At 40.9% G+C, this 26,634-nt stretch overlaps 1 pseudogene; it reads left to right on the top strand.

Annotated features, from left to right (window-relative positions):
• The first annotated feature begins 8,676 nt into the window (after positions 1–8,676).
• LOC149260584 (sucrose synthase 2 pseudogene) overlaps positions 8,677–26,634 on the top strand; it is a 72,178-nt pseudogene continuing 54,220 nt past the window's right edge.

Genomic DNA, 26,634 nt, shown 5'->3' with positions numbered 1-26,634 from the left:
TTTGTGATATATTTGACGAAATACCTGTTGTTGAGTGATAAAAGGTGTCTTTTTAACTCCTAATTATCTTCATATTAATTGTCAACCCAGGTACGATTTTCTATTTCAAGAGTGTACTCAGTTTGAGGCGCCTACTTACTTAAGAGTAATGTTTCTAAATTGTAGTATAGTGCTCTCAAATACAAGAATAAATGGATGCAGCTGGTGAAATCAAATTGCAGTTAAAAGAAACTCAATGCTCTGAAACTAAATCATTCACTCAAGAAACTACAACAATCATCAGTCAAGGATGAAGTAGTAATAACTCTTTCCTCTGTCAACTAATGCAAATAAAATTAAACAAGATCCTCAATCTGAGAACTGAGACAGTGATAGTCCATGTCCTTTACAGTTGTTGATCTTATACTCCACACCAAATCAATTAACTGGAAATGACAATTCAATCAATAATGTTGCTAGTAGAAATGGAACAAACACACTTGCTGCAATAACATTTAAAAGGCGAAATCAAATCCTTGTAGAAAAGGAACAGCAACTAAGTCTATTGAAAAACTGAACAACAAAGCTTAACTTTAGCGGAAATGAATTGAACAGCAAAGCTCATCTTACAGAAATGAAATATTAATGGAAATGAATAGTAATACTAAATTATTGAAGATGAACAACAATGCTAAATGGAAATGAACCGCAAAGCTAAATGAACAACAATACTAAATGGAAATGAACAAAATTACGAAATTAATAGAAATGAGCAACAATACTAAATAAGCAGCAACCTGTAATGCACAACAGAATCTGAAGTGAATAGCGAAGCTGTATAACCAAAAGGAACAACATAAAAATTTAAGTTGTAATGAATAATAATCTCGTTATGATGGAAGAAAATGGAAATGTGATTCAATTGCAGAAGGTAATCATTAAACAAACCACAATTGCAGAAATCAGAAAGATATAATACAAAGCAACAACTTAATCCACCAGAGACTGGGCCCTTAGCCGCCAACAAATGTTGCTGGGCTACTTCAGATAAGGTGAATGAACAGCAACCTCCAAATTATATATTAATCATTGAACTTGAGTGACATTACAATATGATCATGTTCTCTTGGCACCAAAAATCTGTAAATCAAAATTACAATTTGAAATAATAGATATCCATCCCCTTTCCTCCTATCCTATCCTATCCTATCTCTAATCTACTGACCCATTTAATTCTCTCTCTAATCATCCATCATGAATCCTCTCCATCTTCTCTGATCTCTATTTTCATTTAAATACAGAGAGAGCAGAGAGCAGTTACAACAGAGATGATTATAATATGATTCTCATTACAAAATTGGATTTCTCACAAAAAATTGATAAACAAGATCCTATCTGGAATATCTCTTCATCAATCATTAAACAGGAACAGGTCAAATTTGGCATTGCAGCTGAGATATTTTGGAAAACGGCCACAACAACGAATCTGAGAAAAATGTCTTCAGAGAACCTTCCATTTCTCTTAGTATGGACCGAATTTGGGAAAATGATTTATTACAAAACTAATTTGGTCCGTTCTGGACAAAACCCATGTTTCGGATTTTCCAGATTCTTCTCCATTTTCCCAAAACGTCCAATGCAAAATTGTCACTTCTTATTCCAGCAAATTTCTGAGTTGGCACATTTAATGATGAGCTGGAGATCAAATCTTCAATCTGGAAAATATCTTGGAGGCTAAAATGGTGAAAAAATTTATTAATAAACCATCATTGGTAAAAAAATGCATAATAATCAATTTATTTAAAAATAAAGGAGAAAAAATAATATTTATCCATAAGAGCATAAATCATTATAAGATGGAATTATATGATAAACCATGATAAATGACATGATAAAGAAGGGTAGAAATGGGTGGAGTAGGCGTTCAAAAGTGATAATAATAATGACATATTAATAGCCCAACACCTGTCATGGCTAGTAGGGGTCGAATTAAGGGCTAGTTTAAGTATTTACTTTTGCATCATTATTTCCCTGTTATCTTACTGTTCTGAAGGTGTCATTCAATTCAGGGTAGTGACCTGGGCTTTGGGCTTGTAAAGGTGGCTCAAATCTCGGGGGTGCTAGCACAACACTTAAAAAAATAGTCCTTGGATGTTGGCATGCCTTGTCATGAGAGCGTCTAGAGCCTCCTTGACATTGGCAGGCCTATAGCATTAGAGCATCCATAGGTCAAGTGTTCAAAAACTTTAGTGGGACCTAGGGGCTATCTGCCTGAGTGGTTGGAATGGTTCCTAGGAGTCCTGTAGCTGATGTGGAACATTTGTATGTTGGGTCTCCCTCGATCCCATTTCCTTAAGGTCACATGGGAGGTTGAATCTAATCATAGTAACCTCTCGTCACATGTTTATCCTAGTTGACCGATTACTTGGGTAGATGTGTGAGAAGGTGATGAGCCCCAAAAATGGATAATTATTTGGGCTCATTCAACCTCCTAATTCAACTTAATCCACCATTCTCATTAGTTTATTGCATGTTTTTTATTATATTTATGCTAATAGAGTGAATTGGGTTAGTCATTATGCCAACAAGTCTAATGTGTGCTTTGTGTAGCCTTTTTGGTCAATTTGGAGACAAAATTGAAGGTCTTAATGAGCACTTGGCAGCCAAATTCGTGGGAGAACAAGGGAGAGGATTTGTAGGAAGGTGTCCCCTTCATTTATGGGCCCTTACCTCGAATTCTCCACCATCAGCTCGGAGTTCAAGGGCCACCAAATCAATCAGCACAAGGGCAGCCAAGCAAGTCAAGTAGGACCGCTGTTAACTACAAGTCTTGGGCAGCCGAGTCCCTAAAGTTTAGGAGGACTGTTGGGGTCCTCAATTTGTATAAATAATAAGGCTTAGGGCCTCATTTTGGTTAGCTAGTGGTCAGTCATTTTTCTTAGCTGGTAGTTAGTCATTTCATAGTCTTGTTGTAGTCATTTTGTAGTTCGATTTTTAGGCAATAGATTAGTTTTGCTGTCAGCTCATTTTCAAGTTCTCCTTGTGGACAGTTTTGATGTAACTCTTCATTTCTTGATCAATAAAGATGAATCCAGCTTTGCACCAGCTCTAAATCTCTCTTATGAGGCTGTAGCTCTTGGGGTTGGGCCCATCTCAAGTGCCCAGTACCTCCTTTGTTTACCTTTATGTGTCTTTGCTGCATTCTTAGAGTAAAATCTGCTATTTAGATTTAAAACTTGTTGTGTTATTTAGGTTGCTTTTGATGATTAAAGTAGATTTTCATGTTCAGATTGATTTGGATAGATTAATAACATAAAGGATCCTTGGAAAAAAGGGCTCAAGCACCTCTGATCTTACCTCTCCCTCAGTGGGATCGTGAGTTGGGACAAAGGTGACCTTGCTGCCCACAAAAACGTTGTTTTGCTTCACCATGCAAGTATTAGTGTTGGATTCTTAGTTGTCAAACTTGATATCAGTTTTGATTGCATGCTTAGGGTTATGATTGCTTAGTTGCATAGTTAGTTCATCTGATTTTGTGAACATAAACTTCTGTTCCATTTCTTTTGCTATTATCTAGGTCAGATTAGGTCAAGGTAATTAGGTTCTTGATTTTCCAAGTCTTCATTTGTTAAATTCGAAAAATAACTTGCAGAGCACCTGTTATCCTTCTCTATCTACCCATAATCCATCAGATAATCTGCTCCAACCCTTAGTCCATGATTCGTACCCTTCATTTTCCATCCTTTCCCCACCTTGCCCTAATTCCTACATTCTTGTGCATCATCGCTTCCTCCATCCTTGAACAAATCCAATCGCTCCTTAGCCTCATCCACCAAGTCCTAGACCTCTTCACACCCCTATTTCACCTCCATACTCATTCCTCCATCTTTTTCCCTCCATCCATGCTCCAAAATCCCATTTCGAAACATCCTGTAGAAGAATTACAGAACATCCTGTAGAAATCCTGAACATCCTGTAGAACCCCTGCAGACTTCCTGTAGAAGCTCATAAACGCGGTTTCTTGGCAGCCAAGCTTTGTGAAATTCTCTGGAAGGGTGTTAGGGACTCCTTAGACCCTCTCTGAACCTTCCCGACCTCTTCCAAGCATTTCTCCTCCTTGATCCACCTCTGCACAGTCAAAAATAGTTAAAAGCACATGCATGATAATTCCAACAACTTAATCAAAAATACAAAAAGATGTTTTCTTCATATAGAGGTAGTCTAGACACATGTATTTTACCTTCATAGAAGTAATGGCATCTCTTTCAGTAGTTTGCATGCTCTCCTTTGCGTCAGTAGGACTAACTGGTAGAATTAGGGTTTGCTAGGGTTTGCGTTTCTTTTTGGCTTTCAGTTTCTTTTTGCAATTAGATTAGCTTCCTTCGAGTTAGCTTTCATCCATCAATTAAAAATCTTCTTCTAAGAGCTCATAGAATTTGGCTTAAGCTCCTAGTGGACTTGTGCTAGCTGACCAAGTGACAGCTGCGGCAAGAGCTAGTACTTGTGCATACAACACCGTCACTTCCAAGTTTGTTACGAACTACCGGGTTGATAAAATTAAAGAAGGGAGTTCCAGGAGTTGTAGCATTATTGCTACAATACTGGAGCCCACCACCTTTTTGGCGCCGTTGCCGGGGAAGCGTCAGAGTATTGGTGATTGCCGCTTTTCTTCTATTTTCCACTACAATCTTTTGCTAAGTAGTTTATTTCATTTCCATTATGCAATTTCATTTATGAAAAAGTAGATTAGCATTTCCCGCTTTCATAGATTAGCATTTCAATTCCGCAATTTCATTTCTGCAAGCATAGACTAGCATTTCATTCTTGCAATTTCATTTGAGCAAAATAGATTAGTCATTTCCTGCTTTCATTTCAATTCCGCATTTTCATTTCAGCAAGATAGTTAGTTGCAGTTCAATCTATTTTAGTTTTTGCAGGTACAAGAAGAAAAATACAAAAATCAACCAAAAAGATTTCTTTTCATGACTTGTAGGAGTAGAGATAGTTCAGAAAAATGATTGCACAACACCCCCACTGCTTCACACAGCCAACCTTCTCTCTTCTTCGATGGTTGTGAGAGAAGAACCCCTAAGTGGCCAACAAGACATATTTAAAGAACCTCTAGGGGAGAAGAAGAAGAAAACATTCCTCTGGAGCAAATGGCTACAAACAAAAATGTTGGGAGCAGCACCTTGTCCAAAGACGAATTTGAAGATCAGATAGAAGATTTCAAGAGTGATATGAGGCAGTTTCTTGCCATGCAATTGGATACCCTGTGGATCCAACAGAAGCAAGAGGAAGCCAAGAGGGCATTGGTCATCTTTTGTCCCAGGTGCACTAGAAAGCATCCTAGGAACGAATGTCCAATGCACTCCCTAGAAGTGTGTTTCATCTGTGAAGAATACCATCCTACGAATCAGTGCCCTTCCTTGCCCGGAATCAAAGCTGCCTATCAGAGGGCTAAAGGAACCACTGAACCACTCTATTTCATGAACCAAAGGAGGTCACATGGACCTAGAACTTACCAGGAGGGAATTCAAGAGACATCCGAAACCTATTATAACCCCTATCAAGCCACTTCCATGCCTTCTTGGAGTCCCCCTGCTCATCCTTCCTGGTCTACACCTCCTCCTTGGTCATATTCTCCTTGTTCCTTCACAGATCCATATTATGCCCTACCAGTTGCTCATTCATTTCACTCTTATGCTCAGCCACAGCCTCAGTGGAATGCACCTCATCAGGGGTGGAGGCCCCAATACAACACTCCTCCCGCTTCTTTTCCTCCACCACCTGCTCATCCACAACCATCGCCTCCTGCTCCACCAAGGCAACCCAAAATGCCTACCCAACCACAACCCCATCCACATCCATCTCAAATCTACGCCCCCACTCAGCTACCCATACCACCACTTCCAAACCTATCCATTGGAGTAGCTCAACACAATTGCAATGCTGGGACACAACATGTCCAAATGACTCCTCTTGAGCTCAATGATCTTCACCATAGCTCAGGAAGAGTACTGCAAAAAAGAGACTATATTGAACGCATTGAAGGACCACATCAGGCAAAAGAAGATTCAGAAGAGGAAATCAAAGAGCCATGGGCTTTACTTGATGAAGAGAAGACATCGGAAGCAGAGATAAAGAAAGATCCCTCATGGTTACCATCAAATATTCCATGTATTCAAGAGAAAGATCAACAAAAAGAGGAAGATGAGAAAGTCATGTTAGAAGGTGACATGAAACATGATCCAGATCAGCAAAAGAACCAAGGATATCAGAGCTATATTGAGATATGGTTTCAGAAGGTCACTAAGTTGCAGCAATACTCTCTTCTTCAGCTATGTTTGATCCCTTCAAAGTCAGATCATTTGGTCTCTAAAATCCGGATAGCTATCCAAGCATGCATTTCAAGCCTCCACATCATTTTGTCTCTAATCTCGATGTGCACATGGCTCCATTGGAAGTATTCTTATACTTGAGAACGATTTTGTTTTTCAAATAGGGTAGGGTAAAAAAAAAAAAAAAAAAAAGAGAAAAAAGAAAAAGGAAAAAATGAAAAAAGAGGAAAATAGAAATCTAAGGTGAAAACCTCCTCGGAGGCGCCTTAGATTGGCTCATTGATTGAAAACCTCCATGAGGCGGTCAATGGGTTGGGAAAAAAGAGAAGAGAATAAGATCTCTGGGTGAAAACCTCCCTTGGAGGCACCCAGGGCAGGAAATTAGGGTGAAAACCTCCATGAGGCGCCCTAGTTGTTTTTCAAAAAAAGAGAAAAAGCAAAATAAAAATAAAACTAATTTCCATTGGCTAATTGCAGGTTGCAAGAAGGACATTTCAGGTCAGGAGGATCACCCAAAACAAGGTACAAAGAATTTTTGTGCCTTCTACAGGAAGTTCTGTATTTCTACAGGAAACATCCTGTAGAACCTTTGGAATCTGATGGTGGGAATCTGTTGGTTAGGCCTACAAGCACCTCTGTGTCCATCCCTCACCTTTCTCCATCATTTTTTCACCTCATTGTGCTTCTACATTGTGCTTCTACAGGAAGTTCATGTAGAAATTGTAGGAAGCTAGAAATGGATTTCAAAAAGGCTGTTTGGTGAACATGGTAGCTTCCTCAAGGGTTCAGAAGTCCTCCTGCAATCGTCAAAATCCTCCTCCATCATCTCCATACCTGCATCACAGCCCAAGCTTAGTTTTTCTTTCCATGCAAAAACTTGCAAAATGCTTTGAAGAGAAAATACATAGAACAAAATTTGTTTTTGCCCTAACTTGAAAACCATGCATCCATTTGAAAAACCGTTTTACAGGGAATTGTATAGGTATGATGGCAACATGCTCGAGCAGTTTCAGGCCATTCCAGTGCACGGTTTCCAAGAAATTAGCCTCCATCACCATCAGCCATTTTTACATTTTCTCCATATCCGTGCATCCGTTTCAAAACCTGTTTCATGGGGAGATGCACATGGGTGATAGTAGCCTACCCAAGCAGTTTCAGCCGATTCCAATGAACGGTTTCCGAGAAATCGATCTCTGAAATCTTCAACCATTTTCCATTTTTCTCGAAATCTGTGCATCCATTGATCGTAATTTTGCTATGGGAGATGCATAATAATGATAGGAACGTGCTCAGCATGTTTCAGATTGATCCAGTTTACCGTTTGAGAGCAATGGCAAAAACAAGTTTCTATCCAGTGAAAATTCAGCAGTAGTAGCTTGAGGGTGCAGATCTGAACGTGGAAATGAACTCCTATAGCATGCATCTGGCCAGAGGACACCTGCACAAGGAAGCTAGCCATGAATCAGCAACCAAGCCATCATGCAACCATAGAATCAAATGCATGCAGCAATGACAGGCCACAGCAGCTCACGACAGCCATTTGACTTCAGGTACGTGACTGAAACTCGTTCTTCTATTGCACAGATCTAATTTAAAAACTGCATGAACAAATGGAATGGTGGAATTAAGGCACGAATATAGCAAGATTAAGCCGATAGTTCCTTTTCCAATTCTCTAGCAATCAGCCAGGAATCATGCAGCGTACGTGTTAGACAACTCACGTGAAAATTAAAAATAAAAAAAAACAGACAGTGGTAGAGGCTTTAACTCCAGTGCAACTGATTAACAAGAAGAGGACATGCAGCTCATCATAGCACTACCGTCTGCATGTGGCCACGTACACCTGGCCACCTCACTCCTTCACCACAAATCATGCAACAATTAATGAACGCTCAGCTGAAACTCACAGATTGTTGTTAACTTGCACTTGCAACATTTTCAACTGAAGTATGCATCCTCTGCTTCCACAAAATTATTAACCTATCGTCCTCCGCTGAGTTTTTCTACCTGTCTTCGATATTCTGCTATGTATCAAGCTCGCACAGAGGCGCAGGGGCACTGTACAGGCGTTTCTACAGGAAGACGTCCTACAAGAAAGTATAGTAAAGCTGTCCAGAGCAGAAAAGCCCGAGTTTTCTTCATTAAATTTGGAGCCTGAAGAGAGATATGTAGCACAAGGGAAGAAGATTTTGTGGCCTCATCATTTATTAGATGACTAACAGAGGTATTGGGAGAGAATGATGAACTTCAAACGCTCAAAGAAGGGCTATTTGGAGATGTGTTAAGACACAGGAGGACATCATTCTTCCACCATAGATTGTCCTTGCAGTACGGCCAAGGTCTGGTATATGGGATTATGTCCGTGTCAAATGTTGATGAACTTGCTGTTGAACAACTTTCTGTGGCTGAATATTTGGAATTCAAGGAGCACCTTGTGGATGAAAGTGTCAAGGATAAATATGCATTGAAGCTAGACCTTGAGCCCTTCAATGAATCTTTTCCTCGCCCAACACGGCCATCTTCCATTGGTAGTGGAGTTCAATTTCTCAATCAGCATTTGTCCTCAAGATTATTCCATGATAGAGAAAGCATGCAGCCCTTGCTGCATTTCCTTCAAGCACACAGCTACAGAGGCCAGAAGCTGATGCTGAATGAGAGAATACAAAGTTTGTCCAAGCTACGCTCAGTCTTGGTAAAGGCAGTGGAATATCTTAAAAAGTTCCCCAAGAATACACCACATACAGAGTTTGAATACAAATTACAAGAAATGGGATTGGAAAAAGGATGGGGAGACAATGCAGAACATGTCTTGGATATGATTCATTTGCTCTTGGAGACTTTGCAGGCCCCTGATCCATCAACTTTAGAAACATTTCTAGGAAGGATTCCTATGGTCTTTAATGTTGTGATTCTTTCACCTCAGGGTTATTTTGGCCAAGCAATTGTTTTAGGAATGCCAGATACTGGTGGACAGGTTGTGTATATACTTGATCAAGTTTGTGCATTGGAGAATGAAATGTTGTTGAGAACAACACATCAAGGATTGGACATCAAACCTGAAATTATTGTGGTGGCGCGGTTGATTCCTGAGGCCTATGGTACAACATGCAATCAACGAATTGAAAAAAGCCACAAGGAAAGCAAGAGGAAAAGCAAGAAAGAAAAAGAAGGAAGAAACAGAGAGGAAAAGGAGAAATGGGCCAAATTGCTAAGCCTAAAACTGTGGGAGGAATAATGGCACAAACACCTTGGAAAAGGATTGCAGAAGAGAGCAAAGAAGATTGAAAAAGGCCAAACAAGTAGGGACACACCCAAGGCAACCACAACACAGGTCAAGGAGAAGGCACCCCAGCCAAGCAAGCCAAATCAGAGAAAACTGGTTCTACAGGAAGTTAGCAGACTGTTTCTACAGGAAGACAGAGAACTGTTTCTACAGGAAGCCAGAAAACGGCCTCCCAGCACAAGCAAAAGTGTCCCTACCAATTTCCCAGGCATCCTCACATCCACCCCCTCCATGAACACTCATTTTTTTCAGGGTTCGGGCACAATTTAGTCACGGTTCAACCTTCTACAGGAAGCTACAGGACTTTCTACAGGAAGTTCTGTATTTTTACCAAAAACATCCTGTAGAAGCCTTTGGGCAGGCCAGAATCAATTATGGAGAGGTATTTGAAGCTAGAAGTCTGTTGAGGAGGCATGCAACCACTCTTTTCTTCCATCCTCCACTGGTTTCATCTCCTTTCACCACCATTGCCACCATCAGATTGAATATACTTGCACAATCATACCAAGGTTGAGAATTCACTAGGAAAAGGAGCAGGCAGTGGGAAGAAGCAAAGAGAAAAGCATGATTTCATGACAGAGAAAAGGACATCACTTCAGAAGCTTGGCATGACAAGGAGGCCACCAAGGCCATCAAAAATGAGGAGATAGATTGGTTGCTCAGAGGATGAGCAACACTTTCAGTAGGGGGGTGATGATGAGCCCCAAAAATGGATAATTATTTGGGCTCATTCAACCTCCTAATTCAACTTAATCCACCATTCTCATTAGTTTATTGCATGTTTTTTATTATATTTATGCTAATAGAGTGAATTGGGTTAGTCATTATGCCAACAAGTCTAATGTGTGCTTTGTGTAGCCTTTTTGGTCAATTTGGAGACAAAATTGAAGGTCGTAATGAGCACTTGGCAGCCAAATTCGTGGGAGAACAAGGGAGAGGATTTGTAGGAAGGTGTCCCCTTCATTTATGGGCCCTTACCTTGAATTCTCCACCATCAGCTCGGAGTTCAAGGGCCACCAAATCAATCAGCACAAGGGCAGCCAAGCAAGTCAAGTAGGACCGCTGTTAACTATAAGTCTTGGGCAGCCGAGTCCCTAAAGTTTAGGAGGACTGTTGGGGTCCTCAATTTGTATAAATAATAAGGCTTAGGGCCTCATTTTGGTTAGCTAGTGGTTAGTCATTTTTCTTAACTGGTAGTTAGTCATTTCATAGTCTTGTTGTAGTCATTTTGTAGTTCGATTTTTAGGCAATAGATTAGTTTTGCTGTCAGCTCATTTTCAAGTTCTCCTTGTGGACAGTTTTGATGTAACTCTTCATTTCTTGATCAATAAAGATGAATCCATCTTTGCACCAGCTCTAAATCTCTCTTACGAGGCTGTAGCTCTTGGGGTTGGGCCCATCTCAAGCGCCCAATACCTCCTTTGTTTACCTTTATGTGTCTTTGCTGCATTCTTAGAGTAAAATCTGCTATTTAGATTTAAAACTTGTTGTGTTATTTAGGTTGCTTTTGATGATTAAAGTAGATTTTCATGTTCAGATTGATTTGGATAGATTAATAACATAAAGGATCCTTGGAAAAAAGGGCTCAAGCACCTCTGATCTTACCTCTCCCTCAGTGGGATCATGAGTTGGGACAAAGGTGACCTTGCTGCCCACAAAAACGCTGTTTTGCTTCACCATGCAAGTATTAGTGTTGGATTCTTAGTTTTCAAACTTGATATCAGTTTTGACTGCATGCTTAGGGTTATGATTGCTTAGTTGCATAGTTATTTCATCTGATTTTGTGCACATAAACTTCTGTTCCATTTCTTTTGCTATTATCTAGGTCAGATTAGGTCAAGGTAATTAGGTTTTTGATTTTCCAAGTCTTCATTTGTTAAATTCGAAAAATAACTTGCAGAGCACCTGTTATCCTTCTCTATCTACCCATAATCCATTAGATAATCTGCTCCAACCCTTAGTCCATGATTCGTACCCTTCATTTGCCATCCTTTCCCCACCTTGCCCTAATTCCTACATTCTTGTGCATCATCGCTTCCTCCATCCTTGAACAAATCCAAACGCTCCTTAGCCTCATCCACCAAGTCCTAGACCTCTTCACACCCCTATTTCACCTCCATACTCATTCCTCCATCTTTTTCCCTCCATCCATGCTCCAAAATCCCATTTCGAAACATCCTGTAGAAGAATTACAGAACATCTTGTAGAACCCCTGCAGACTTCCTGTAGAAGCTCATAAACGCGGTTTCTTGGCAGCCAAGCTTTGTGAAATTCTCTGGAAGGGTGTTAGGGACTCCTTAGACCCTCTCTGAACCTTCCCGACCTCTTCCAAGCATTTCTCCTCCTTAATCCACCTCTGCACAGTTAAAAATAGTTAAAAGCACATGCATGATAATTCCAACAACTTAATCAAAAATACAAAAAGATGTTTTCTTCAGATAGAGGTAGTCTAGACACATGTATTTTACCTTCATAGAAGTAATGGCATCTCTTTCAGTAGTTTGCATGCTCTCCTTTGCGTCAGTAGGACTAGCTGGTAGAATTAGGGTTTGCTAGGGTTTGCGTTTCTTTTTGGCTTTCAGTTTCTTTTTGCAATTAGATTAGCTTCCTTCGAGTTAGCTTTCATCCATCAATTAAAAATCTTCTTCTAAGAGCTCATAGAAGTTGGCTTAAGCTCCTAGTGGACTTGTGCCAGCTGACCAAGTGACAGCTGCGGCAAGAGCTAGTACTTGTGCATACAGCACCGTCGCTTCCAAGTTTGTTACGAACTACCGGGTTGATAAAATTAAAGAAGGGAGTTCCAGGAGTTGTAGCATTATTGCTACAATACTGGAGCCCACCAGAAGGGTGCTACAAAAACATAGTTGTATTGTTCCAAGTGCCTTTCTGTCAAGAATATCCCATTTTGTTTCTATCATACTCGTCAAATTCTTTGATTTCCTGCTCAATGGTAGGTACATATCTTTCTGATATAGATAATCTTTTATCTGCATCTTCCACAACTGGTAGTTTTGGTCGTTGAATTTCTTAACCCTAAACCTACCATCTTCCACCATTACTCCCATTTGAACTAGGAACCTTCTTTCCTACGAGTTCATTAGCCAAATGACCTTCGGCTATGATACCAGTTTTTATAAAATTATATATTACAAACTAATGGAACAAATAAAATATTGCGGAAATAAAAACACATAAAACACGTGGTTTACCCAATTTGGGCTACGTCCATAGATAAACAACCAATCCTTCCTTTTATATTATGTAGCAAAATGAAGAGATACAACCTACAGCAGATCCACTGTAATTTCCTCTTCGCTCTCGCACAACCTCCTCTCTCTCTCTTTCCCAAAATAATAATACTCAACCACAATCAAATACCCTCATATAAACCGAGGGTTTCCTTCTAGGGAAAAAAAACACTAAATTAATGTAGCTTCTACCATTTGATCATATTCCCCCCCTAGACCCCCATGACAACAATTAAATAGGTGGAGTCGTTGCCTCATTAGGAACTAGGATCCAAACACGGCTGAAAAAAAAAACCTTTCAGTTAGGAAGATAATCAAGCTCCACACCCAACATGGTACTCATATATATCTATATCTATATATATATATATATATATATATATATATATATATATATATAGAGAGAGAGAGAGAGAGAGAGAGAGAGAGAGAGAGAGAGGCATAATTTGGCCAAGTTATTGAAAATATCTTGAGGGATAGTCCATATGGGATAGTATACAAGTTATATGTATATAAAGCCACACACACTTGGGACCATGGTAAAGGCCACTTACATTTTCATTGATTATTGGTAATAAAATGAGGTTGGAAACATTAAGTCTGGAGTAAATGACATCAGAAGTAATGGTATAAACCCTCTTCGAATACATGATTAATTGTAATGATCAAATGCTTAAGTGGGAGAAATGTCGATCGCTAATGGGTAAGCATATTAGGTTGTCAAATAGACCTATAGATACTTCCCTAGAGGTTTCTCCCTAGCGTTTTGCAATTCGAGTGCAATATGGAAATACCAGGATCAAATCCTCAAGACATTGTGGCATGGTGGGCCAATATATGGGTGTGTACGTTGACAAGGTAGAATGCCCAATTTCCATATAACGTGAAAGTTGTGAATTGCAAGGGTTTGAAGACTTACATGGGATCCAAGCAATGTGGAGGACATGAGAATGGATGATAATGCCCTGACTTTTTGGACTGGTGACATCACCCTAGACCCCAGACCCTAGAGGTTTTGGATGAAGAACATTGTAGAACTCCCAGGATTTAAGTCTGTGAGTGACTTGGTGTGTGGGGCCCATTCAATGGGGATAACTGCCAAATGGTATGAATGATTTTTTTGTCGATCAAGAGGGAGGCTAAGCCTTAATTTGGAGTGTACATTGCCACATATCTCGGAAGGTCATCCCCAATAGTTTTTCAGTGGGGAACAACATTGGAACACACCGAGAATATTTCTGAGGTGATGTGGCTATAGAAGACCCACACCTGAACACTTTAATTATATATGTTATATTTTAGGTCATGTGGACCATAGAAATGGGGTTATACGTGACATAGTATGAGATGGTTGGTAGCTACCATTGGGCCATGATGTTGGGCATGATTTTGATAACCACGTGGGTACCACATGGCGACCACGTAGGTGCCCCTAGGTTAGATGACATAGCACTATCTGATAGTCTAGTTTGTGAATAACCACATCTTTCGATCTGGAAGTCAAATTTATGTAAGTTTTATATCATTGGAAAGGTCTCTATGAGACAAGTGTAATGATGTTATCGATTTTAAGTTTTGAAGCAGTTGTAAAATGTAGGTTTTAACCCTGTACAGAAATTACCTGCATACGAATTCTTAAACAAAGAAAATAAACAATGCGAGAGCATAACCCATAAAACACATATGCACATAGATTTTTTCCCTAGATCCCAAAACCGGGACTACCAGCTTGATTTTTCATTATGTTCCTTTCAATGTTACAATACATATTTATACATGCCGAAGCATCCAATACCATGGACCGAAATCCATCGCGTCCAATACCATGGACTGAAAACCATCACGTCCAAAAAACATGTGCGAAAATCATGCACAAAACCATAGGTGGGTCCGCCCAACCTAACATATTGTCCAAAACCAAAATTTTCTGGGGCGCTGCCCCAGACCCCATAAAGTGGGGTTACGGGTGCCCTTCAAACCCCCTATTAACTACGTGGAAAGAATATAACACAACCCAACAATCTCCCACTTGTTATTTTCTTTCCACAGGGGGCCACAGGAGAGCTTAGTCATTTTTTTTCAGCCCTGAGATTCCCATTGCTTCTCTACACCAAGAGAACTTCTCAGAGCTCACAGATTTTGTCAATGCATCTGCAGTATTCTTCAAAGTGTCCACCTTTACCAGCAACACCTTTCTGTCTTCTATCATATCCCTCACAAAGTGATACTGAACATCAATGTGCTTTGTCTTTGAATGATAAGCAGGGTTCTTTGCCAAGAAAATTGCACTTTGGCTATCACAGTCTATTCTTATAGCTCCCTGTACTAACCTCGTAGTTGAACACAATCTCTGCAACCAAACTGCTTCCTTGCTTGCATGAGTGGCTGCCATGTATTCTGCCTCTGTAGTTGATAGTGCCACTACAGATAGTTTCTTACTCATCCAACTGACTGCACCTCCAAATAGGTTAAACACATACCCACTTGTAGATCTTCTCTGATCCAGATCTCTAGCCCAGTCTGCATCAACAAAGCCATGAATATCCAACACTCTGTCCAATCCTGGTCTTCCTTGGTAGCACAAACCATAATCACTAGTGCCACGCAAATACCTGAAAACCCGCTTCACTGGTGTCCAGTGCTCCTTCCCAGGTTTTGACATAAACCTGCTCAATACTCCCACTGCATGTGCAATGTCTGGTTTAGTACAGACCATTGCATACATCAGGCTACCCACTGCACTTGCATATGGAACACGAGACATGTCCTCTTCCTCTTCTTGTGTCTTGGGACACGGTTCAGCAGATAACCTCACACCTACAGGAATAGGAACCTTCACCGGTTTATTATCCTGCATATTAAACCTCTGCAGTATTGTCTCAACATACTTCCTCTGGTTTAACTAGAGCTTCCTCTTTGACCAATCTCTTTTAATTTCCATGCCCAAAATATAGTTTGCAGCACCAAGATCTTTCATGTCGAATTTGGAGGACAATTGGGTCTTCAAATCCTAGATAATTTCTTTGTCATTTCCAACCAGCAACATATCATCCACATACAAGACCAGATAAATAACACGGTCACCAATTAATTTAAAATACACACAATGATCTGCTTTGCTTCTGGTGAAGCCAAGTCCCCATATAAATGTATCAAATTTCTGATACCACATCCTTGGTGACTGTTTTAACCCATACAGAGACTTCTTTAACTTGCATACCAGTTCTTTCTTACCCTTCACCGCAAAGCCTTCAGGTTGCTTCATGTAGATTTCCTCTTCCAAATCCCCGTGAAGAAATGCTGTCTTCACATCCATCTGTTCTACCTCAAAATCAAAAGCAGCAGCAACAGATAAAAGTAATCTAATAGAAGTTACCTTGGCAAGAGGAGAAAAAATATCACCAAAATCAATTCCCGGCACCTGGGAACAACTTTTTGCTACCAACCGAGCTTTGTATTTCTCCACCTTTCCTTCTGCATTTGTCTTCTTCTTGAACAACCATTTGCTGCCAATGGGTTTCCTTCCAGCCGGCAACTCCACCAGATCCCAAACCTCATTTTTGTGCAAAGATGCCATTTCATCGACCATGGCCTCTTTCCAGAGTTTTCCATCCTCTGAATCCACTGCTTCCTTCACAGTTCTGGGATCATTATCAGTAACAAACAAAGCAAAATTTGAACTGAAAGCATATGGACTATACCTTTCTGGCTGCCTTCTTTCTCGAACTGATCTTCTCACAGCCGGAGTTTGTGGCTCTTCATCTTCTGATTCCTCCTCTGCTGCAGAGTCTGATTCTTCCTCCTTTGGCTCAAACTCTATCTTCTCAGGTTCCTTTGGTTGGAATTCATGTTGAATAACATCTTTTACCTCTCTGAACAGCACATCTCGGCTGTACACAACCTTCCATGTGACTGGGTTCCAAAGCTTATAACCCTTTAAACCATCCTTATACCCAATAAAGATGCACTTTTCAGATTTACTATCCAACTTGGTTCGTTTCTCCTTTGGAACATGTACATATGCATCACATCCAAATACCCTTAGATGTGAAAGAGAGGGTTTCTTACCAGTCCATACTTCTTGTGGAGTCTTATCCTCCAACGCTAATGAAGGTGATCTGTTGATCAGGTAACATGCAGTATCCACCGCCTCTGCCCAGAATTCCTGTCCTAACCCGGCACCACTGAGCATGCTTCTTGCCCTTTCCATCAACGTCTTGTTCATTCTTTCTGCGACTCCATTTTGCTGAGGTGTATATGGAGTAGTCTTCTACCATGCTATACCACACTTCTTACAAAATTCTTCAAATTCCTTGCTGCAAAATTCTCCACCATTATCTGTCCTCAGCACCTTTATCTTCTTCTCCGTCTGATTTTCCACCAGAGCCTTAAATTCTTTAAACCTGTCAAAGACTTCAGATTTCTTCTTAAGAAAATATATCCATGTATTCCTTGAGAAGTCATCTATGAATGATACATAGTACACAGACTTACCCAGTGATGGAACCTTCACAGGTCCAAACACATCACTGTGCACAAGCTCTAATATCTGTTTCGTCCTCTTACCACCAGAGGGGAAACTCACCCGATTTTGCTTCCCATACACACAATTTTCACAGAAATCAAAATCCAGAGAGCTATCATTCATACCTTCTACCATACCTTTACCATGAAGTATTCGAAGGCCCTTCTCTCCAATATGTCCAAGCCTTTGATGCCACAACATGGTCTTCTCTCCAGAGACCACTAGATTTTCTACTCCATTTTCAGGAACCATAGAACTATTGCACCCATCAACAATAGTGCTACCTTGCAGCTTGTACAGAGTTCCAATCCGAACTCCCCGCATCAATATCAGTGCTCCTCGAACCATCTTGTAGGTATCTTTCTCGAACACCGTCTTTACACCTACATCATCCAACTTGCTTACAGAAATCAGATTTCTGGCCAATGCAGGAATATGTAGAACACCCGGAAGTGTTCTAACCCTTCCACCTTGCAACTTCAACTTTACTTTTCCCCGACCAATGATTCTAGCCTTCCTATCATCTCCTAAGAAGACATCACCACCATCATATTTCTCATACTCACAGAACCACTCTCTATGGGGAGTGAAGTGAAAGGATGCACCTGAGTCAATCAACCATGCCTCATGATCTACATGTGTACTTGAAGAAGCCAAGTACACATCCCCACCTTCATCTGAGGTGGTTTTCGCCTCTGCAGAAGGAGAAGCATCAGATTCCTTTCCTTTATCAGGAGCTTTAGATTTACAATCCCTTCTAAAGTGCCCTTCCTTTCCGCATTTCCAGCACACCACCTTTGTAGGTTTTCCTGGAGATTTAGATCTCCCTCTAGATTTAGATCTCCCACTCGATGACTTATTTTTGTTTCTGTTCTGGGACCATCCTCGTACAGACAAGGCATCACCATTCTAGTTGTCCATATTTTTCTGTCTCATCTCCTCCGTCAGCAAGGTTGAGACTATTTCATCAAACTGCAAAGCAGTTGCATTGCTACCTATTGCAATAACCAAACTATCCCACGAATCTGGTAGAGAACACAACAGACTGATGCACTTATCTTCATCTGAAATTTTAATATCAACAGATAATAACTGACTTACCACAGTATTAAACGCATTCAGATGCTCTGTCACCGAGTCTCCATCTTTCATCCTCAGGTTATACAACTTTTTCCACAGGAACAGTTTATTCACCAAAGACTTAGGTTGGTACAAAGTCCCTAACTTGACCCACAAAGCCTTTTGTCGCGCGGAATGTGTCGATCTTGCGGACAAGATAGACCTTCCTAGAATCTAAAGAAGACCTAACGACAAGCAAACCAACCAGACATTATCTTTCTCTAAATATGCTTCAATAAACAATAGCAAACAAGGGTTTTTAGGGCCTACCTTTGGTCCAACGCAAGCTTGTGGATGCCCTCGCTCTTTTGATCCAAATGAGCTCCTCTTCGCAAATCTGCAAACACAAACAAGGCAAACAAATTAAATAGCACCTGAAAAACCAATTGCATAAAACATATTTAACATGAAAGTCAAGGAGTCCATGAAACAAATAACATAAGATACTTGTTGAGAAAAATGAGTTTGATTGCATTAATTCAAAAGAAGAAGAACTTTACAACCTTTGCCTTGACGCTGTACAAGCTCCTCCCAGGGTCCAACAAGATGTCTCCTCTACTTTGACAAGTTTCACTCACTCTCCAATGGAACCAAGAGGTATGTGATCTCTCCTCTCAAGCTCAACCAAAGAGTCTTAATTTCACCAGCATTTACCCTCAAAATGTTCAGCTTCTAACCTCCCTAGTCCTCACCCCAATGCCTGTATTTATAGTGCAATGGAGGGAAGTTACTAGGTCCTCCTTCAAAGGGATAAAGCCCTCCTTCAAAGGGATAGCTCCTTTAATCAAGGGATTAACTCCTTCTCTTTTGGGATGCATGAACCACCTCAGAGCGAACAATCCACGTCAAAATTCCTTCTAGAAAACTCTAGAATTAACCCAAAGTGAGTTTTTTAAGATAAACATTGCGCCTTTTGACTTTCACAGGGGTCCGCACCTACACCTTTAGGAACAGAGCGGGTAGGTACGCAGCTTTTGTACACAGAAGGTGCGGGACCGCAAGTGACCATGAGAGAAACTGCGGAACCAGAGTTACATTGATTTTTAATGTCTTTCTCCCACTTCCAAAGCTTGATTTGAAGAGCTGAGGTCTTAGACTTGCTTAGGAGGACAGTACAAGTGATGATAGACCCATACTGACTGCAAATAATCATGGTGACGATATTTTTGTGTAACAGATTGCCCCCTAAAGTGCGAAGTCTGTAGTAGATGAGGATTTCATTTATCATATAAGAAGAGTGAAGTACTTTATCACTTCGAGGATCATCTTGTGGAGAGCCCGGTTGGAACCTGTAAAAACATTCAATGCAAGATATATATATATGAGATCATATCATCGTTGAGGTAGGCATTCCCATACTCAGATCAAAACTAACTAGAAAACTATCTACTGCTCTGATATAGGAATGATCTTGTAAAAAATCATAAGTATAGACTCATGTGAACACAGTATGGACGCAGCCATCTGTTTATGAATAGTCCGCAACATAATGAATACAAAATTCCTCGCAACCTGGATGGTGGAAACTAGATCCAGGGTCTTCATTTCTACTTCCCGAAATAGTACGATTCTATCCATGCGAATAAATGTGTTGATGTCGAACATGGTAGAAACCACTTGATTACCAGTCAATGATGTAAACTGTTAACAAGTGTGAGAGAAACCACCAGTGATTTCAATGGCTCTCAAAGTACCCAGTACAATCCATGAGATGTGAGTAAATGTGTTGATGTTGAACATATCACGGAATCCTTCGATCGAAAGACAATGATGTAAACTGTCGTCAAAGACGAGAAACCTGCCATTGAGGCATGCAGATCTCAAGGTACTGACGATTTCTAGATCATCTTTCTAGATAATGAGCTGATGTCGATAGAAAGCGATCCGTCGTAGGCAAGCCCACAACACGAAATCATAGATCAAGCTGAAGAAATTTTGTTGCAAGGACTGACTCAGGGATGGTCGAGATGGATGACAGATATTTTGCAGATGAATGGCTTATTGGCAGTGACCTCTTGAACACATAACGACACGACAGATGGCTTGGTGACAATTGACCCAAAGTTAATACCTAGAAACCAGCTGAAGACTTTCAATGTGGTTTGATCAACTGTTAGGCAAAGGATTTCCCAACCCAGGTGAATAAAAGTGTCGTGTTCAAGAGTGGTTACAAAGTATGACAAACAGGCTCATTTTCCTCTCTTTTTCCCCACCATTTCTGGCAAGTACCTCTTTATTTTTGACAAGCTTGAGGAGGATAACATTTGCTTGATTATAAGCTCATCCTTCGGATGAGTCCAACTTAGTTTAAATTCGAACCCTAAGAAGGAGTGGTTCGTTCCTGTTTGTAATTGAACAGGTCCTTTACTGTGAAATTTTAACGAGTCCAGTATAGGAGAAACTCGGCGTTTTTCAATTTTAGAGAGTCTGAAAAACTTAAAAAGACTCCAGGGTTGACCTTTTTCGTAAATTTGTGTCTCCCAAGCCCGAAAAAGTATAAAATAATACTTGAGAGAACCGCTTGATCTTTTATGACCAAGGATCACTTTTCGTTATTAGTGTCACTGATCCGAAAAAAGTAAAAAAGCGATCAACGACATGTCGTTTTATAACCAATATCGAATTCGAAACGACAAAAATCCGGCAATCTTTTCGTATTTTTACGGTCAGAAAAGAGTTGTAAGTAGACCGTCTTTTAATTCCGTTTTAACGAGTGTAAAAGAAACGCTCGGCAATCTTTTCATGTTTTAGGAGTCAGAAAAGGGCTTAAAGATGACTCTACTTGTTTTTTCGTTGAAAATGATAGATTTCGCCTGAATAATCCTTTATTCTGCACAAAGACACAAACATTACTCATACCTGTTTGAAATGGATAAAAGCGTTGCAAAATACCTTTTCAAAGTGAAACATAAACAAATTTGTGATTTATTTACTCAAAAAACTTATAAAAAGGGCCTTTGTCAATTCATTTTTACCGTTCGAGTTTGGGTGAGAAAATAGTGCTTTTGCTTAGAAAACTTCTCGTGAAGATTGTGGAAAATCCAACCGTCGGAATCGAGCGCCGTCTTCTCCAGGTAATCCACATCATCCTACTCTTCATTTTCAACCGTTTATTTTTTTTATTTAGCCCCTCATTTTATTTTTTGGGAGGGTTTTTAGGCACAAAACCCGCGCGCGGGGGTCCGCAAGTTTACCATTGCGGACCCGCGGACCCCGACTTTTTCTCCATTGGGAAAAAACTCGGGATCCGCACCTTCCGTGTAGACAAAGTGCGGACCCACGCACTGTGTCTAACGTGGAGGGCGCGTACCCCGCAGCAAGGGTTTTGAACCTAAAATTTCTCAAAAATGGACCAATCAAAATGTTTTCTAGCAATCTAATTAATCTTTATACTTGATGCAGAGAATATATCATGCTAGATTGGCGCGAACGAGAGCATGAGGACGTGGATACTGCCGCATGGAATCATCAACCTTCACTTGATGCTTTGAGGGCATGCGGACTGTACAAATTCTGGACCATTCCTGGCATGAGGGCTCAGGTAGATTTCTTACAATCGCTGGTTGACAGATGGAGCATACAGGACCAGTGCTTTTTCATTGGCGGGCACCGGCTCGAAATCGAGCCAGAGGACATTTATTTCTTGACTGGTTTGCCTAAGAGAGGCGAGGACTTGACTCTATTCGGGACTAGGCCAGGTGGCCAATCTGTCGATAGCCTCCGGCTAGAGTACTGCAACAGCCAGGCTAAAGACAAAGGGATAGACATAAATACTATATCCCGTCCTGAGCTCATGGTGATTGCATTTACTGTCACCAGACTTTGCGGAGCTGCCGCATTACATGTTGCCACCGGATCCCAAATGCGTATGGCAGTTGATTGCTTTCAAGGCACCATCTTCAACTGGTGCAATGCTGTGCTGGCCAATGTGAAAGGCCAACTGACCAGGGCCAAGAGCGGATGACTAAAGACCTTTGGTTATGGGGCTTTGGTCATGAGTTTTGGCCTGGAGAGGGTTCCTATGCTGATCCCACAGCACCTTACTATTGGAGCTGGGCTTCCTCGAGAGCCCAAACTGATGCGATGGGTCGCAGTCATGGCCCGTCACCCGGACGAGAGGACAGAGGTTGCTCGGTTCAAACCTGAGTATTTCCAATGGTTGGAAAACCAGGTCTTTTCCATTCAGGATTTCCCTTACGCTGGGATAGATTTCCGTGGTGACCCAGACATGGCTCTTCCACCAGGAGAGCAGTGGGACGAGTCAGGTAAAATCCTTTTCAACTTTTCCTATTTTAAATTTTTTTTATATTTTTCATCGTCTCAAAACTGATAGTAAAAATTTCAAATGCAGATGTGGGTCCACAACGACCAGCCGCTCTCCGGCCTTTCGAGAGGAGGCAACCAGTTGCACCCGCACCAGCCCCACAGGACGAATTAGCAGAGGTTTTGGCCGAGTTGGAGAGTCATCTTGAGCGCTTGACATGAGATATTCCTGAGACCACCATAGACGACATTCCTCGTCGACTTCAGCGCTATGTGATTGGAGTCCCATGACCTTTTAGGAGGTTCCTTTGCAAGGTGGCTTGGGCAGTGGTTTCTTATAGAGATCATCACCAGTGATAGGATGATCGCCTTTTGTGGGCACATGTGACATTTTTGTTTTTTGTACTTATCATTTTTGCCGATCATAAGGTGTTTTTCAACCTATGATCGAAGACGATGTATTTTTGACACACTCCTATATATATATATATATATCACTATTACCAACTTATCTTGTAAATCATGTTATGGAATGGTTTTAAATTTACATGTATGATTATTGCAAATGTCTATTTAACATTCGAGAAGCAATTGCATCTGCTAATGTATTTAAAGACCTTGGAATATGCTGATATTCAATATAATCAAACTCACGTTCCAAGAGACGCACTCTCAAAAATAATCTTAATAACACTGGATTTCTAATGGCATACACTCTATTAAGCTGTAATACAACGAGTTCAGAATCCAACCTCACTATCAAACTCCGAATCCCAAATGAAATAGATTCAGACAATAACTCAATCACTGCACTGTACTCTGCAATGTTGTTTGTTGTTTGACCGAGGCTTACCCCATGCATAGAAACTAACTCGTCAGAGGGAGAATAGATAACCCAAGCTGCGGAAGAGATGTTCTGTGTATTACGACAAGCACCATCAACAAATCCAATGTATGTTTGGAGAGGCATCGACATCTGCAATATCAAGAGTAAAACCAAGATAAACAGGAATAATGACGAAAAAACACTCTCTAAGCTAAGCACACTTTTGTTTTTAAACTAAAACACACCAGCTAGAAAGCAAAACTACCCTAACTAAAAATCCCCATACCCCATTCTTTTAAGCATAGTACCTCTTCAAGTAAAGGCCATTTCTGGGTTTACCCAAAGAGTCCCCATCAAAGTCTACCAATTCATAGACCCCTTTTGCTAGCTTTCGCTTAACAATATAGGGACCATGCCACATAGGAACGAATTTCCCAGCGCCTAATTTATCATTACCTTGATCATACAATAACACTAGGTCTCCTTCCGAAAAATTTCGAGGGGTCACATTCCGATCATACTGAGCTTTCATACGTTTTGCATGAGTCTCGATCGCCAATGCAGCATCACGTCGATTCTCATCTAATTGAGCTAAGTATAACAAACGCTTTTCCTCTTCGGAAGTAGCTGGAAGTAACTCGATGGCCATTTGTAGTGACGGGATTTCACACTCAATGGGTAACACAGCTTCCAAACCATAGACTAGTTGGAAAGGAGTGAACCTTGTTGATGTTTTTACTGAGGTTCGGTACGCCCAAAGCGCTGAAAATAGCATGTTGTGCCAATTCGACCGATGAATCCCAATGATTCGTCGGATCATGATAACTAAAACTTTGTTGATGGATTCAACCAGACCATTTGCTTGTGGATAATAAGGGGTTGAACTATCGTGACGTAAACCAAGCTGGCCTGTAAGTTCGGTCATCATAACGTTTCGAAAATGACGCCCATGATCAGTGATTATCGCTTGTGGGACACCAAACCTAGCAATTATATGATTGAACACGAAAATTGCAGCTGTCTTGCCGTCTGCCTCGAATGTAGGCATCGCCTCGGCCCACTTAGTAAAATAATCTACCGCAAGGATGATATACGCATGCCCCCCGGCCGAGTGAGGGTTACATGTAATAAAATCGATACCCCATTTGGCAAAAGGACCAACGGCAATTATAGGGTGGAGAGGAGCAGGTGGAGCGCGCATCTTACGATCAAAAATCTGGCAGTTGTGGCATTTCCGGACCGCCGTAATACAATCTTTAAACAAAGACGGCCAGAAATAACCAGCGCACAATATCTTTTGGGCTGTGGCATACCCAGACATATGACCGCCACACGCTCCAGAGTGACAGTCATTTAGAACCCTTTCAGCCTCTTCATGAGTTAAGCAACGTCGAAAAATAGAGTCCGCCCCACAGTGATAAAGAGTATCTCCAATAATTTTGAATTGTTGGGACTGGAAGCGAATTTTCCGACGTTCTGACCTTGAAATTTCTGGCCGAAAGGATTGGGTCTGGAGATAGACGATGATATCCCCATACCACGGATCTAAAGTGCTGATTAGAAACAAAGATTCGTCTGCAATGGGCTCCTCTGCCACAGTTTCTGTGTCAGCACGCGGGAAGTCACACATTAACTCTGCAAAAACTAAAGATTTCTTAGACTTAGATTTCTCAAACTCCAAGTCGAACTCCTGCAGGATAACGATCCATTTAGAGTACTTGCCCCCTAGCAATTGTTTGGTCAAAATGTAGATCATAGGGTTGCAATCCGAAATTACCGTAGTTTTACGTAGTAAAATGTAGTGACGAAAACGTTGGACAGCTTGAACGGCTGCCAATGTCAATTTCTCCACATGTGAGTATTTTAGCTCAGTTGGATTTAACATTCGACTAAGGTAATATATCACATGTTCCATTTCGAATTCATCTTCCTGAACTAAGACCATTCCAATGGTGGAATGGGAGGCAGCGAGATACAAGAAGTAATCCTGGTTGTAGTTGGGAGGATGCAACAACGGTGCATGGGTCAACATGTGTTTGAGTGCATCAAAAGATTTCTGAGCTATCTCATCCCAAGAAAATTGAGTATTTTGTTTCAACAACCGTGTAAAACCCTTTGTAACCTCGGCGTAGTTAGGAATGAATCGTCGTAAAAAGTTTGCTTTCCCCTGCAAACTTTGGAGTTGGCAAAGACTCGAAGGAGGAGGCAAATTGATAATAGCTTCGACCTTCGAGGGATCAACGCGAATGCCGGCTTTCGAAACTACAAATCCCAGCAATCGACCCGTTTCTATACAGAAGACACATTTGTGTGGGTTCAACCGAATACGATAATGCCTACACCTCATAAAGATTGCTCGTAAATGGACGAGGTGATCAGCTCGATGTAGTGAATGAGCAGGCAAGTCATCGAGGTAGGGTTGCACAATGTGCTTGATGTCATGAAACGCATAAGACATCGCCCTCTGAAAAGTTGCTCCGGCATTCTTAAGCCCAAAAGGTAATTTGCAATAAGCAAATGTCCCCCATGGACAAATGAAAGCCGTTTTTGGTTGATCGGCAGGTAGAATATTGATTTGATTGTATCCGGAAAAACTGTCCATAAAGGAAAATATTTCGCTGCCGGCACAATCATCAATGATTTGATCGATATAGGGAGTTGGGTAATTGTCCTTTGGACAGGCTCGATTAATGTCCCTATAATCGATGCATATTCTTATTGTCCCCTGTTTTTTGTTAACCGGAACAATATTCGATACCCAATCCGTTAACGGGATCGGATAAATGAAACCTGCTTTCAACAATTTCTCAACTTCTGCTTTAATTGCAGCAGCTTTTCGTGGGTGAATCTGACGCAAACGTTGCCGGACGGGTTTAGCGTCTGGGTAAGTCTTGATCTCATGAACAACAATTGCGGGATCAATTCCTGGCATTTCCTCATAGGACCAGGCAAACACGTCGTGGAATTCTTGAAATAGGGCCTTATATAATTGAATTTCGTCATCTGTACACGAGGCACCTATATGAATGTTCTCAACAATTCCGGGCTTA

This window comes from Pinus tabuliformis, chromosome 6, assembly GCF_031772625.1.
Source record: "Pinus tabuliformis cultivar Carrire ecotype Pingquan chromosome 6, CPIR1, whole genome shotgun sequence".
Classification (NCBI taxonomy): domain Eukaryota; kingdom Viridiplantae; phylum Streptophyta; class Pinopsida; order Pinales; family Pinaceae; genus Pinus; species Pinus tabuliformis.
Note: the sequence above shows the minus strand (reverse complement) of the source record. Positions and strands in the feature narration are given on the sequence as shown.